This window comes from Saimiri boliviensis, chromosome 7, assembly GCF_048565385.1.
Source record: "Saimiri boliviensis isolate mSaiBol1 chromosome 7, mSaiBol1.pri, whole genome shotgun sequence".
Lineage (NCBI taxonomy): Eukaryota > Metazoa > Chordata > Mammalia > Primates > Cebidae > Saimiri > Saimiri boliviensis.
The window spans coordinates 93,555,613-93,568,632 of record NC_133455.1 but is presented as its reverse complement, the minus strand read 5'-3'; the positions used below and the strand labels follow the sequence as shown (position 1 = coordinate 93,568,632).

At 38.8% G+C, this 13,020-nt stretch overlaps 1 protein-coding gene across 5 annotated transcripts in view; it reads right to left on the bottom strand.

Annotated features, from left to right (window-relative positions):
• FGD4 (FYVE, RhoGEF and PH domain containing 4) overlaps positions 1 to 13,020 on the bottom strand; it is a 252,879-nt gene that overhangs the window by 139,590 nt on the left and 100,269 nt on the right. The window contains exon 1 of one of the 5 annotated variants that reach the window (XM_074403052.1): positions 3,734 to 3,856. The exons of the other annotated variants lie outside the window; for them this stretch is intronic. The gene's annotated coding sequence lies outside the window, so the exon portion shown is untranslated. Of the gene's footprint in view, positions 1 to 3,733; positions 3,857 to 13,020 lie in introns of those variants that run through there. 5 annotated transcript variants of the gene reach the window in all.

Here is a 13,020-nt window from a genome sequence, read left to right as displayed (position 1 = left end):
GTTTCACAAGAATCTTGTACATTTCATCTACACACACTAAGTCCTAAAACTCAATAAGTCATAATGCTAACATAAATATGCTATAGCGCCAATGTTAAAACTATGATGATGGCAGAAAGCAGGCGGAATAAACAGTAAATGCTACATGCAAAAAAAATTAATGATATTTGGAGAGAGGATCTTCAAAATGATTTTGAGTTGAATTCTTTCAACACTGTTTTTTTTTTTTTTTTTTTTTTTTTGAGACAGAGTCTCACTCTGTCACGTAGGCCAGAGTGCAGTTGTGTAGTCTAGCTCACTGCAGCCTCAATCTTTCGGGCTCAAGCAATCCTCCCATCTTAGCCTCCCAAGTAGCTGAGACTACAGGCACATGACATCATGCCAAGCTAATTTTTTTGTAGAGACAGGGTTTCACCTTGTTGGCCAGTCTGCTCTCAAACTCCTGAGCTCAAGCAGTCCTCCTGCCTTGGCCTCTAAAAATTCTAGGATTACAGGAGTAAGCAGCCGTGCCTGGCCCTATAACTTTAATCATATCTTCTACACATCAGTCTAGATACGAAGACTACCTGACCCTGTAATTTGATTCTGGGACATCAACTATGATACTGATAATTTCATTAAACTAAGGATGCCATTAAATTCTAACCTAAAAGTAATGATAATTTGATAAGGATATATGTGTTAAAAAAATAATCTCCATATAATAAAGACACAATTTTTTTTCAGACTTCAACCAGAAAAAAATGGCTTTAAATTATAAAATCCAGTGCTGAAGACACTGTCATCTCAAGCACTCAGTAAATTGAAACAGCAATTGAGAAGGCAACATGGTAGCCGGGCGCGGTGGCTCAAGCCTGTAATCCCAGCACTTTGGGAGGCCGAGGCGGGTGGATCACAAGGTCGAGAGATCGAGACCAACCTGGTCAACATGGTGAAACCCCGTCTCTACTAAAAAAAAAATACAAAAAATTAGCTGGGCATGGTGGCACGTGCCTATAATCCCAGCTACTCAGGAGGCTGAGGCAGGAGAATTGCCTGAACCCAGGAGGCAGAGGTTGCAGTGAGCCGAGATCGCGCCATTGCACTCCAGCCTGGGTAACAAGAGTGAAACTCTGTTTCAAAAAAAAAAAAAAAAAAAAAAAAAGAGAGAAGGCAACATGGTAATACCTACTGCATGACAGAAAACTGCATATCATCTACCTGTGACGCTTGGGCAAGCTATCCTAACCAAAGAGCTATATGCAAAGATGAATGTAATGCCATTTAGAACAGAGAACCACTAGAATTCACTTAACAGTTTAACAAAACTATTTTTATAATTATACCCTGGCACCCAAAACAAGGTCAGCTCAAAGCAAAAAGAAGGCATACAAATATTTGCTGATTTGAATGCATTAATAAAGAAGCTTAGCTAAGCATCTAGGAACTTTTTCAGTACCCACTAACTACACTAGACCTGAAATTGCCCAATTTAAATTATGGTAATTTCCAGATCTACTACAGTATTACGCAGTGATATTCCCAGTATTATGTCTTAGATATGTATTCATTAAATAAAATTACCATCTTAAATCAAAGTACCAAGTTTCCCATTCTTTTCCTCATTTAAATAATGAATTAAAGTTTTGGTACCTTTATAGATCAGTGTCATTTTACTAGAAAATAACCTTTATTCTTATCACTGACATATAACTCACCTAAAACTATGTTAGGATTTTATTATGTAAGCCACCATGCTTGACTGAGATTTTTATTCTATTAAAATAAAATTTTAATCTATGTTAAACGTGAGAGTTTATGTCAAAGGTGCTAACAGATTGCTTCATCATTTGCACATTTTACAGTTTACATATGCATCAGTGTAAGCATATATGTTTACAACAGATAACTTCTGTCAGCATCACCATTATTCCTATTAATTGAGATGCTGTCTAAAAGTCCAGGGATATTCAAAGTAAATAGGAAATACTGATGATACTAACCACAACTTAAAAAGGGAAATCAGGCCAGGCATGGTGGCTCATGCCTATAATCCCAGCACTTTGGGAGGCTAAGATAAGAGAATTGCTTGAGTCCAGGAGTTCAAGACCAGCCTGGCCAGCAGAGGGGAAACTCCCTCTCTATAAAAAAAATTAAAACATTAGCCGGGCATGGTAGTGCAAACCTGGAGCAATCCTCCTTTCTCAGCTGCTCAGGAGGCTGAGCAGGTGAAGGCTGCAGTAAACTGTGATTGCGCCACTCCACACCAGCCTGGACAACAGTGAGATCCAGTCTAAAAGGCAAAAGGGAAATTAGTTCCAGTTTGCCGCCTAACTCTAATCACTCCCACTCCATTTTTCTCCTGGTTTCTGAGAATGGTTTTGCTTTTGTCAATTTTAGTTATTATATCATGCACTAATTTGGGATTAACAGCCTGTTATTTATTAAAATCAAGTTACTGGTTGAAGACTGTGTTCAGCTTCTTTAATATGATTGTCACATTTGTTTAAAGATCATTTGCCTGCCCTTTTAAAAAGTGTATTGCATTTGAAACCACAGTTTTCAATTTACCCTATCTTCCTCTGTGAGATTTCGGCTCTTAACCATCCCTGATCATTTTATATTCAAAAGACACAAGTACCTACATATACCTGCAAAAAATACAGTTTCGATCTGCCCATGTCTCTTTTATCACTTACGTTAAAAGGAGGTGTAGGCAGTTCATAATTAATTGAAGAGGAAACAAGGAAATGAAGTTGTTTGAAGTGGCACAGCATGTGCAATGCTCAATGTCAGTACCTTCTTTTCAGATCTCTGAAAAGAACAGGAGGGCATTACATAATGGTAAAAGGATCAATGTAGCAAGAAGAGCTAACGATCCTAAATATATACGTACCCAATACAGGAGCACCCAGATACATAAGGCAAGTTCTTAATGACTTACAAAGAGACTCAGACTCCCACACAATAATATTGGGAGACTTTAACACCCCATTGTCAATATTAGACAGATCAACAAGACAGAAAATTAACAAGGATATCCAGGACTTGAACTCAGACCTGGAACAAGCAAACCTAATAGACATTTACAGAACTCTCCACTGCAAATCCACAGAATATACATTCTTCTCAGCACCACATCACACCTACTCTGTAAGTGACCACATAATTGGAAGTAAATCACTCCTCAGCAAATGCATAGCATTTCACAGGTTTAAGTGAAATATTGGTTGGCATCAAGCACAATTATTGGCATAAAAGAGGTTTTTAATACCCATTTTTAGACTGCACTCCAGCTTGGGCAATGCAGCAAGACTCCTGATCTCTCTCCCTCTTTCTCTTCCTCTTTCCCTCTCTTTCTTTTCTTCTTTCTTTAAAAAACAAACAAACAAACAACAAAAAAAAAACCAAAAACAAGAGGGACAGATAGGAAAGCAGATTTTCAAACCAAAACAAATATGGATTTTAAAATAAGACTTTGGTTTCATTTCAAAAGATTATTGTTGATTGTAATTTAGCCTTGTCTATTATACCTTTCAAAATCCTTAGTGATTCTCAAACACTTTAAGAAGCCTGCTTAAGACTCATTCTTCTCCTTACTGCTTCCATTAGGTGCTTTATCTAGCACATTCTATGTGCTGGGCTTTGTGCAATCGTCTGAGAGCACAAAGATGACCAGGACAAAAACCCATGACCTTCAACAGTGCCCAATCTAATGAGAGAAATCTGGACAAGAATGGAGTAAGAACCATACGAGACTTAAGCAGGAGCTGTGGAATTCTCCTTGTCGGAGTGGGGCCTTTTCCAGAAGCAGAGACACTGGAGCTGGAGCAAGGTGGTGTAGTCCCGGTTCTAATCCCATGACGTGGTGCTATTCTTTATTTTCCTGTTGTTGAAATGGGATTGGTAATTTTAGTAAATTCCTTTAAAGTTTTCCTTTAGCCTTAGTTCTGTTCAATCTAAATGTTAGTATGGGTTCTGTGCAGAGCCAAAAGCTGGGGACATAAAGCGAGTAAAATAGTTCCTCGGGGCTGGGAGTGGTGGCTCAAGCCTTTAATTCCAACACTTTGGGAGGCTGAAGTGAGTAGACAGCTTGAGTTCAGGATATCAAGACCAGCCTGGGCAACACGGCGAAAACTCCATATCCACAAAAAATTAGCCAGGCATGATGGTGTGCACCTGTAGTCCCAGCTACTCAGGAGGCTGAGGCAGGAAGATTGCTTGAGCCCAGGAGTTTGTGGCTACAGTGAGCCACAATTGCGCCACTGCACTTCAGCCTGGGAAACAGAGTGAGACCCTATCTCAAAACAAAAACAAAAAGCTTCCTGGCCTCAGGAACTCAATCTAGTTGGGGAGAGAGACAAGAGCCAACTGAAAATACGTTAATGATAGATAAAAATCACAGAGGGCTTCAACAGCTCAAAGAAGACTAATGTGGCTGAGGGAAAAGGTTTATTGGAAAAGTGGTATTATAGTTGAGAAGCCCAATTAATACTGAAATATTTTCTTCTTATATTAAAAAAAAAAACCAACATCTTATGGCCATTTCTTGCCTCAACATTCACACTGCTTCTGTATTTTATAACTGAAATGTCTATCACTAAACAAACTAATTGACTGACTGGGTAACATGAATATATATCCATTAGTTTCCAAGTTATATTGTGAATGCAGAAGATCCCTGTTTTTTCTTCTGCTTCTACCACACAGCAAGAGTACAGTCACCCATTGATAGGCAACAATTAATTTTAAATGGTAGACAGTTGTAGAATTTGAAGTGTGATGTATGAAGAGAAACTGGAAGTTTGTTTTGAAAGACTTGATTTTATTTTTATTGTTACACTTTACTTTTCCACAAAAGGGAAGCTAATATAGTTTATCAGACTATTAATATATTGAATTTCTATGGCATTTATTTGCAAAATTGTAAAGAATACAAATTTCATACATACATTTAAACCAGTTATTACAAATAGGTGATGAGAAATTTAATAGTTCCTGCGTCAAACATAGGATCCACGTCTGCTTCCCTCATGGTATTCCTTGATTCCTTATATTAGCCAAAGATGCATCACCTAGCCAGCTATCCAAGCTGGAAACCTCAGACCTGTTCTTGACACTCTCTACTCCTTTACCCAATCTATACATCCGATTAATCACTAAGTCCTGGCAATTTTACTCCTATAAATTTCTCAGTTCCTTCTCTCTTCTACATCCTTGTGCCAGTCTTAACTCAGAGGACTCAGCATCTTTCTCCTGTACCATCTGCTCCTCATCAAAATGCCAAGGCTCCCACACCTTGCAACCTTCGCCCCTCTTGCAAAGTTCCATCAGAGTTATCTTCTCAAAATATATAAAGAATCATGTTGCCTGGAAGCTTAAAAATCTCAGAGAGCTCCCTCCACTGCTTACTGGATCATGTCCCACACCTAACTTACAGCTTGGACTAACATAATCTGGTGCCATTTATCTTACAAATTCCAACCATTCCACCCCTACACCTAATCTCAATACTCTAGTTAAACCAATTTCTTGTATTCCAAACAAGAATGATTCTTTTAGTTTTCAAGCTTTTGTGTGTGATATGAAATATCATATAGGAGATCTCACTTGCTCCTAAAATATCGTGCAGAGCTATCTCCAAGGTGATGTATTTCTGATTCTCTGGCCTGGCCATGAGTCCTCCCTTCTCTCTGTGCAATCGCAGCACTTTGCATGTACCTTTGTACAGTATTATGACCTTGCATCATACGTCGTAGTTTCTAAAGTGAGCTTATTGAAAGCAAGACTATCTTTATTGGCCCAGCAAAGCTTTAGACATAAACCCTTAAATGTTTAAATGAATGTCCAAGTTGCCTGGTAAGTAAATAAATCTAACTAGACCTGAGGAGACTCCATTTAATCTGTTCTCCACTAGAAACTTTACGCAGATACCATGCCCTTCCCTCTTTCTGCCAAGGTTTACAAACAATAAAAGCCTCTGGAAAGGTATGATGCCTCTGAGTAATTAAGAGAAAAAGCTCTGGATGGTTGAGAATTCAGGCTCTTCACACATATGCTCCCTAGGAGAGAAAGAGGTGGGCCCTGGATCAGCCTGTCTCCAATCAACTGTGCATTTCAGGCGGGCAAGCTATTAGATTTATTGGCTGCCCTCCTACCTGGGTCCTCCCAAGAGATGAAACCACTACCCCCACAATTTTCTGTGACAAGGTGGCAGTGACAAAACCTGATAGGGAGTTGGTGTGCGAGTCCCAAGTACTGTAGCACCAGAAGCTGAAGGCTGAAACTAAATAAGCTCAGAGTCATGAACAAGCACTCTACTTATTTTATTTTATTTTATTTTTTTAAGACAGAGTCTTACTTTGTCCCCCAGGCTGGAGTGCAATGGTGTGATCTCAGCTCACTACAACCTCCAATTCCCAGGTTTAAGCAATTCTCCTGCCTCAGCCTCCTGAGGAACTGGGATTATAGGCACGCACCACCTTGCCCAGCTGATTTTTTTATTTTTAGTAGAGAATGGGTTTCACCATGTTGGCCAGGCTAGTCTCAAACTCCTAACCTCAGATGATCTGCCAGTCTTGGCATTCCAAAGAGCTGGGATCATAGGGGTGAGCCACCACGCCTGGCCACAAGCACTAGACTTAAGAGTCCTCAAGTTGACCACAACTTTCAGTTTAGGATCACCCACCAGAATTTGTTTAAAAGTTGAGAAGCATCACAGAAAAGACTTAGATGTACACAATTATAAGAAAGTAGAATAATTCAAAGAAAAGCAATATTAATCATTTTTATAGTAATAATTTTACATCTATTCCATTTTTCAAATGGGAGAACAATCAGCTTTACACAAAATGCTAAACTGAGTTTCAATCCTAAAATCAGCTTTTTCTGAGATTAGACAAGACCCAGTACATTCAGGGTGATATGGCCATAGACTTTCTCTAACGAACAGAAAAAATTATACCTTTAATATTGCTTTACTTAAAAAAAAAGATGGCCACACAACACACAGTAAGACTAAACGTCCGCTGGATGCAGTGGCTCACACCTGTAATCCCAGCACTTTGGGAGCCCAAGGTGAGCAGATTGCCTGAGCTCAGGAGTTTAAGACCAGCCTGGGCAATACAGTGAAACTCCATCTCTACTAAAATACAAAAAATTAGCTAGGCATGGCAGCATGAGCCTGTAGTCTCAGCTTCTTGGGAGGCTGAGGCAGAACAATCACTTGAACCTGGGAGGCAGAAGTTGCAGTGAGCCGAGATCCCACCACTGCACTCAGCCGAGATCCCACCACTGCACTCAGCCTGGGTAACAGAGTAAGACTCCTTCAAAACAAACAAACAAAAAATACTAAACTAAACTAAAAGTCCTTGGTTTCTTTATAGTTCTGTAGTTTCAATGAATTTTAATGTATGAGTTAAATAAGCAGGTTGATTTTTATAGCACAGTTCTTAATGTACTATTACTGCCATCATTTAACATAACCACCAAAACATAAAAATCACACCAATCACCCTAAAGTTTTTCTTCCCAGAATATAATTAAGCCCACAAACAAGCAGATTTACCATGGTCACTTCCCTTTGCTCTCTTGTCCAATCCAAGTTTTACACCACTTCATGCTCATCTCACTAGAGAATTAACAAGGAAAATAAATACCTTGCCATTTGGCAAGCAATTTCGTTACTATCCCTCATCCATGACTGGCTGAATCCTAACTCTGCCTTAGCACCAATCATTATCCAAGCCTTAAAATAACTTCCCTCTTATAATGTAGTCACTGCCTATCACCCACTTCAAGATCTGGCTCAAATTAATCCTCCTGCCTAATCTCACAGACTCTTGATGACTTCTATATAATTTCACATCTCTTTCATAAATGGTACTCAGTTTTTATTATTACAATATCTTCCCGCTAACACAAAGCACTTTAAAAAGAATCTTTCCAGGGTAAATTCTGTATTCCCAACAGAAAATTGGGGTTGATTAATTTTGAAGTAATTTAGTTCCACATACCTGATAGATCTTCCCTACAATATCTCTTACAAATATCTATCTAATTTCTATTTGAATACCATGAGTGATAATAAAATAGTTTTTGAACAGGACATTCCATATTTAAAACAGTCTAATTACTAGGAAATTCATCCTTGAGTTCCATTATATAATCTATAACACAAACAGATACTAGCCTGCATTGGTTACTATTACTTATGACAGGTTTATTTTCCCTACTAGATTATAATGTCTTTTTTGAGTATTTTATATTAGTTCACTTTTTTAGTATAGCAAAATTCCTATAAGGTCATTGTTCATTATTTAAAATCTACAAAAAAATTGTAAAGGACAAAACAAAAGTGATTCTAAAATTTGAAATAACCAGTGTTATCTTTCTAGTATCCCTTTAGTATTTTTATGTATTACATAAAAAGCGTAATACAGCATATACAACACTATATACATTTAACATTTCATTGTGAGCATTTTCCCACATTTTGTGAAGATGTTTCTAATAGTTGTATAACCTACAATCCCATGAATGTAGAGTAATTTATTTAGCTAATTTTTCTGTTATTGAACATGTTACTAGCTTCCCACTTCTTTCCATTCCCACTAAAACACCTGATGTGATGTGATAAATCATTCACTGAATCACTCAGTAACTTTCCAGTGGTAGATTTCTCAAATTGGAATTACAGGATTGAAAAATATTTTTAAAGTTATCAATAATGTAGCAGTTGTATTCTATCTGCTTATTACAAGTCAAGTGTCTCCTATGTTCCATGGCCACAGCTGACTAGCAAAGGTAATTTTAACCAAAGCTGGAGTCTCTCCAGGGCATTCACAGTTAGAACTGTGTGTTTCTGCTGGGCACTGATATTAGAGGTGGCCACATTTTCTGCCATTCACAGAGGGATCCTAAGAGGCTACTGCAAACAGCAAGAAGCACACAGGCAGAATAGTAAGGATGACAGGTTACACACCTAGAGGGATGGAGATGCAGCTGTCCAGGGTCCAGCTTCTCAACAGGCCTGTATGAATTTACTGTCCTCGGTTTCCATGAGACACCTCTGTGTTGTTTTTATCCATCCTGTTTTTTTTCTTAAATTACAGGGGGATTCTATTTCTTGCAGCCATGTGCTCTCTGACTATGATAAAATGTATTTACCAAACTGTCTTCCAAAGAGCTCCATCAGTTTACAGTGTCATCTGAAGTATACAAGGGTGCCAATCCAAAATATAAGCATTTGGAAAATTTCTGCCAATATAAGCATGAATATTTTGTGTATTTCTTTGATTGCTAGTTGTATAATTTTTTTTCATGTATTAGTCAATGGGGTTTTCTTCCTTCTCGAACCATTTATGTTCTTTGACAGTAACTAACCACCTGAGGACTTCTTAAAGATGGTCACTCATTATCTTTTCATCTCTTTAGAGTCTTATTTCTATACACTCACTGCTACTATGATAATTACGTTTCCTATAATAATAATTATTATTATTTTGCCTGGGTTAATGCAATGGCTAACTTAAAAAAAAAAAAAAAAGGACAAAAGTTAAGAACACAGAATTGCCGGGCGTGGTGGCTCAAGCCTGTAATCCCAGCACTTTGGGAGGCCGAGGAGGGTGGATCACGAGGTCGAGAGATCGAGACCATCCTGGTCAACATGGTGAAACCCCGTCTCTACTAAAAAAATACAAAAAATTAGCTGGGCATGGTGGCGTGTGCCTGTAATCCCAGCTACTCAGGAGGCTGAGGCAGGAGAATTGCCTGAACCCAGGAGGCGGAGGTTGCGGTGAGCCAAGATCGTGCCATTGCACTCCAGCCTGGGTTAACAAGAGCGAAACTCCGTCTCAAAAAAAAAAAAAAAGAACACAGAATTGAAGCCAGAACAGATCCAGGTATTTTTCCTAGTTCATCATTTAATGTTGGTAAACTTGGAAATACTATGTACTATACCTCCTAACATTTGTATATTTTCATTGAGGATAAATCACTTATCTCAAATATTTGTTAAAGATTAGATGGATGATGACTATACTTTGCAGCCTCTGACATAAAGAAAACACCAAAAGTTGGTATGTATTGCAATTAGAGTAGTTGCATCTTAACTTGCTGAAATTGAACTATATACACTTTGCAGATACAGAAAACAGCTGTGTGTGATAGGAAGTACATGACAAACACAGGTGCAATAGTTTAAGCACTTCAGGCAATCTGACCCAATGCTCATGTGCTCTGCAGTGGGAGTAAGACAGACAGAAATCATGAACCTGCTAGCAGCTCCTGTAATTCCTCTTGGTTTGACTCTCCAAGTGTGAGGTCTCACCACACTGAGCTGAATTCTAGGACTCTATTTCATACAGCATGACCTCTAAATGTAAGCAAAGTAATTATTATATTTCATGCTCAACCCAAGAAGCGGCAATCTCTTCTAACGCTGAAAAAAACACACATACAGTGTTGGACTTAACGAGAAGAGAGTTGATCTGCAAAGCTATGCCTTCCTAAGGGATTTTTCGAGAGCTTTTTAGACTTCATGCAAGTTTGGCTTTCTGTGCTGACTTTAGAATCTAAATATCAAGAATAAGATATGGCAACTATATTGTGGTGGTGATAATAAAATAAAAGGTCTACCTGCCATTGATGGAAAAGATGAAGAAGAGAATTCCAGCTGCCTTGGAGATTGTTCTATCATTTAAACTGCCAGTTTTCTTTTCAGACGACAAAACTGAAGATGTATTTCCAAAAGTTTTAAAACTGTTCAAACATTCCTCATTCTTTAGAGGATACAGTAAAAACTTCTGTGCGAGGCAATATCTCCGCTCACGTATCCTGCCCTGCCCTGCCTTAGCCCAAAGACTACACTTCTGGCCTGTCATATCTCCTTGCTTTAGCCTCCTCAGACCAGAATTCCCAGCTGCACCTCACATGTACAGCCAAGGAATCCTTCTGCTCTGTACCCTTCACTCCTCCTCCTCTACGTCAATCACACTGAATGCAAATGATTAATACTCTCTTTGCTGAGCACTGTGTGCGTGCAAAGCATGCCCTGGTCCTGCTCTTCACCCAGAATCTAGCAAGGGCAGAGTGGACACCAAGAAAGAATTTGTTGAATACATGAATTTGAGGGCTTAATAGTCTTACCAGGCTTTTACTGCCAAGAGTAAAATATTTCAACATTCAGGGATTCTTTCTTTCTTTTTTATCTTTTTTTTTTTTTTGCTTTTGAGAACATTCAGGGATTATTACTGATGCCCACAAGAGAACATGTCATCCATACTCATCATTGTTAGCACAACTTGAATTTTTGAACATAACCTCATTTATACCTAGGATAAGCCCCCCAAGTTCTAACAAATGGGGAAGGTGAGGTTTAGTGACTGGCCTAGAGACATCCAGGTAGCTAGTATGAGAGACTAGACTAGCCCCAGGTCTGCTCAACGTTGAAACTGCTGCTCTTAACCACTGGTAAATGCTTTCCCATGCTCTCCCAGTAAACTCTGACTTTGAAAAAGAACACATATTTGGGACTAAGTCTTGAAAGAAAAGTAAAGATGACATGCAGTGTGGCTTTGTAGCACTCACTTAACATGATTTTTATATGATCCCGATGATTAGCTTTCCTCTATTTCTACTTCCAAAATTGGGGATAACAGCAACACACTTTCACTGTATCAGATTACCCGTGGCTGGCTCCTTATCATTTGTGTCTCAGCTTATGTGGGGCTGCCCCAGATAAACATCTTCTGGTTACACAATCTTAAGTTCACCACCCTTAACTCCCTCCTTTAATATAGCTCATTTTGTCATCACAAACTTGCCACTATTTGAAACTGTGTTGTTTACTTATCTCTTTACTTTGGTATTAAGTCTCTTTCCACTACTAGGTAAATTTCACTAACACCTTGTCCGTGGTGCTCAGTGCCATATCCTCCACACCTGCAATAGTAGTGGCGTAGAGTAAATGTGCAAGAAATATTTGATGAATGAATGAAAAGTTAACACTGAAGATACTGAATGTCTCCTTAGGGGGCAGGGTGGTCCTGGGCAAGGAGGTGCCTGTGGGTTGGTGCCGGGAGCAGAGAAAAGGGAGATTAACTACGCAAGTGCAGGTTGTATACCTGCGGAAAGGTCCACAGAAAGTTGTACTAACCCACAACAGGAATGCTGTATGCTGCCCAAGAGACAGATATGTCCTAAAGTGGACCACAGTCATCCCTCAGGCTCCTCCCTCCCCCACTGCTCTGGGCTCCACAATGACTAGGCAGCACTCTGATCATTTTACTTCACATATAGTTAGGGATAGAAGGTAGGAAAGCTTGTAAGATAAAAAACCTAAGTATCCAATTGTCTTGGCAGTTATGTTTTTTAAAAGGTTGGTATTTATTTTGATTACAGAGAATCATTTTTCAAAGGTGTATTCCATCTAGGCATACTGAAAATTTCATCGGTGGACTTTTAGGGTAACATCTCAATGTTCTGCTCCTCTTAAAGACAACAGCGTAGGATGTTAAGCTGACCTTGCCCTGTGTCTTTGCATTCAATATGCAATACCCAACATTAGCTGTTTCTGTAACTCACAGGTTTCCTGACCTTGGAAAAGTTGCTTAAATCTTTATGGGCCTCAGAGGCTTCTCTAAAACGAGGGCATTAAAAAGCAGACAATACTGTTTAGATTGGGACCCTGAAATTACGTGAAAATAAACATCTAGTGATATATAACAGGGATCTAAAAATATCCAAGAGATTCAGTCTGTTTGCCTTATGGGAACATACTGTGTCTCATAATTTCATTAATCTGAGTTCAGGACAAATAAATTGGTAAAAATAAAAAAAGAATACAGGATTTAGCCAGACAAGGAAGGAAAGAAAGGAAGGAACTACTACTTACACTGGAAGTCAGTAATTCAACAGGTTTGTTACAAAAGAACAATTAGCCCTACAGAGTGGCGGTTATTTGTAAAACACGGAACTTAGTTCTAAGAATAAGGTATGCTAGTCACCCTCATGTCACTCCATCAAGCTATTTCTGGGGTT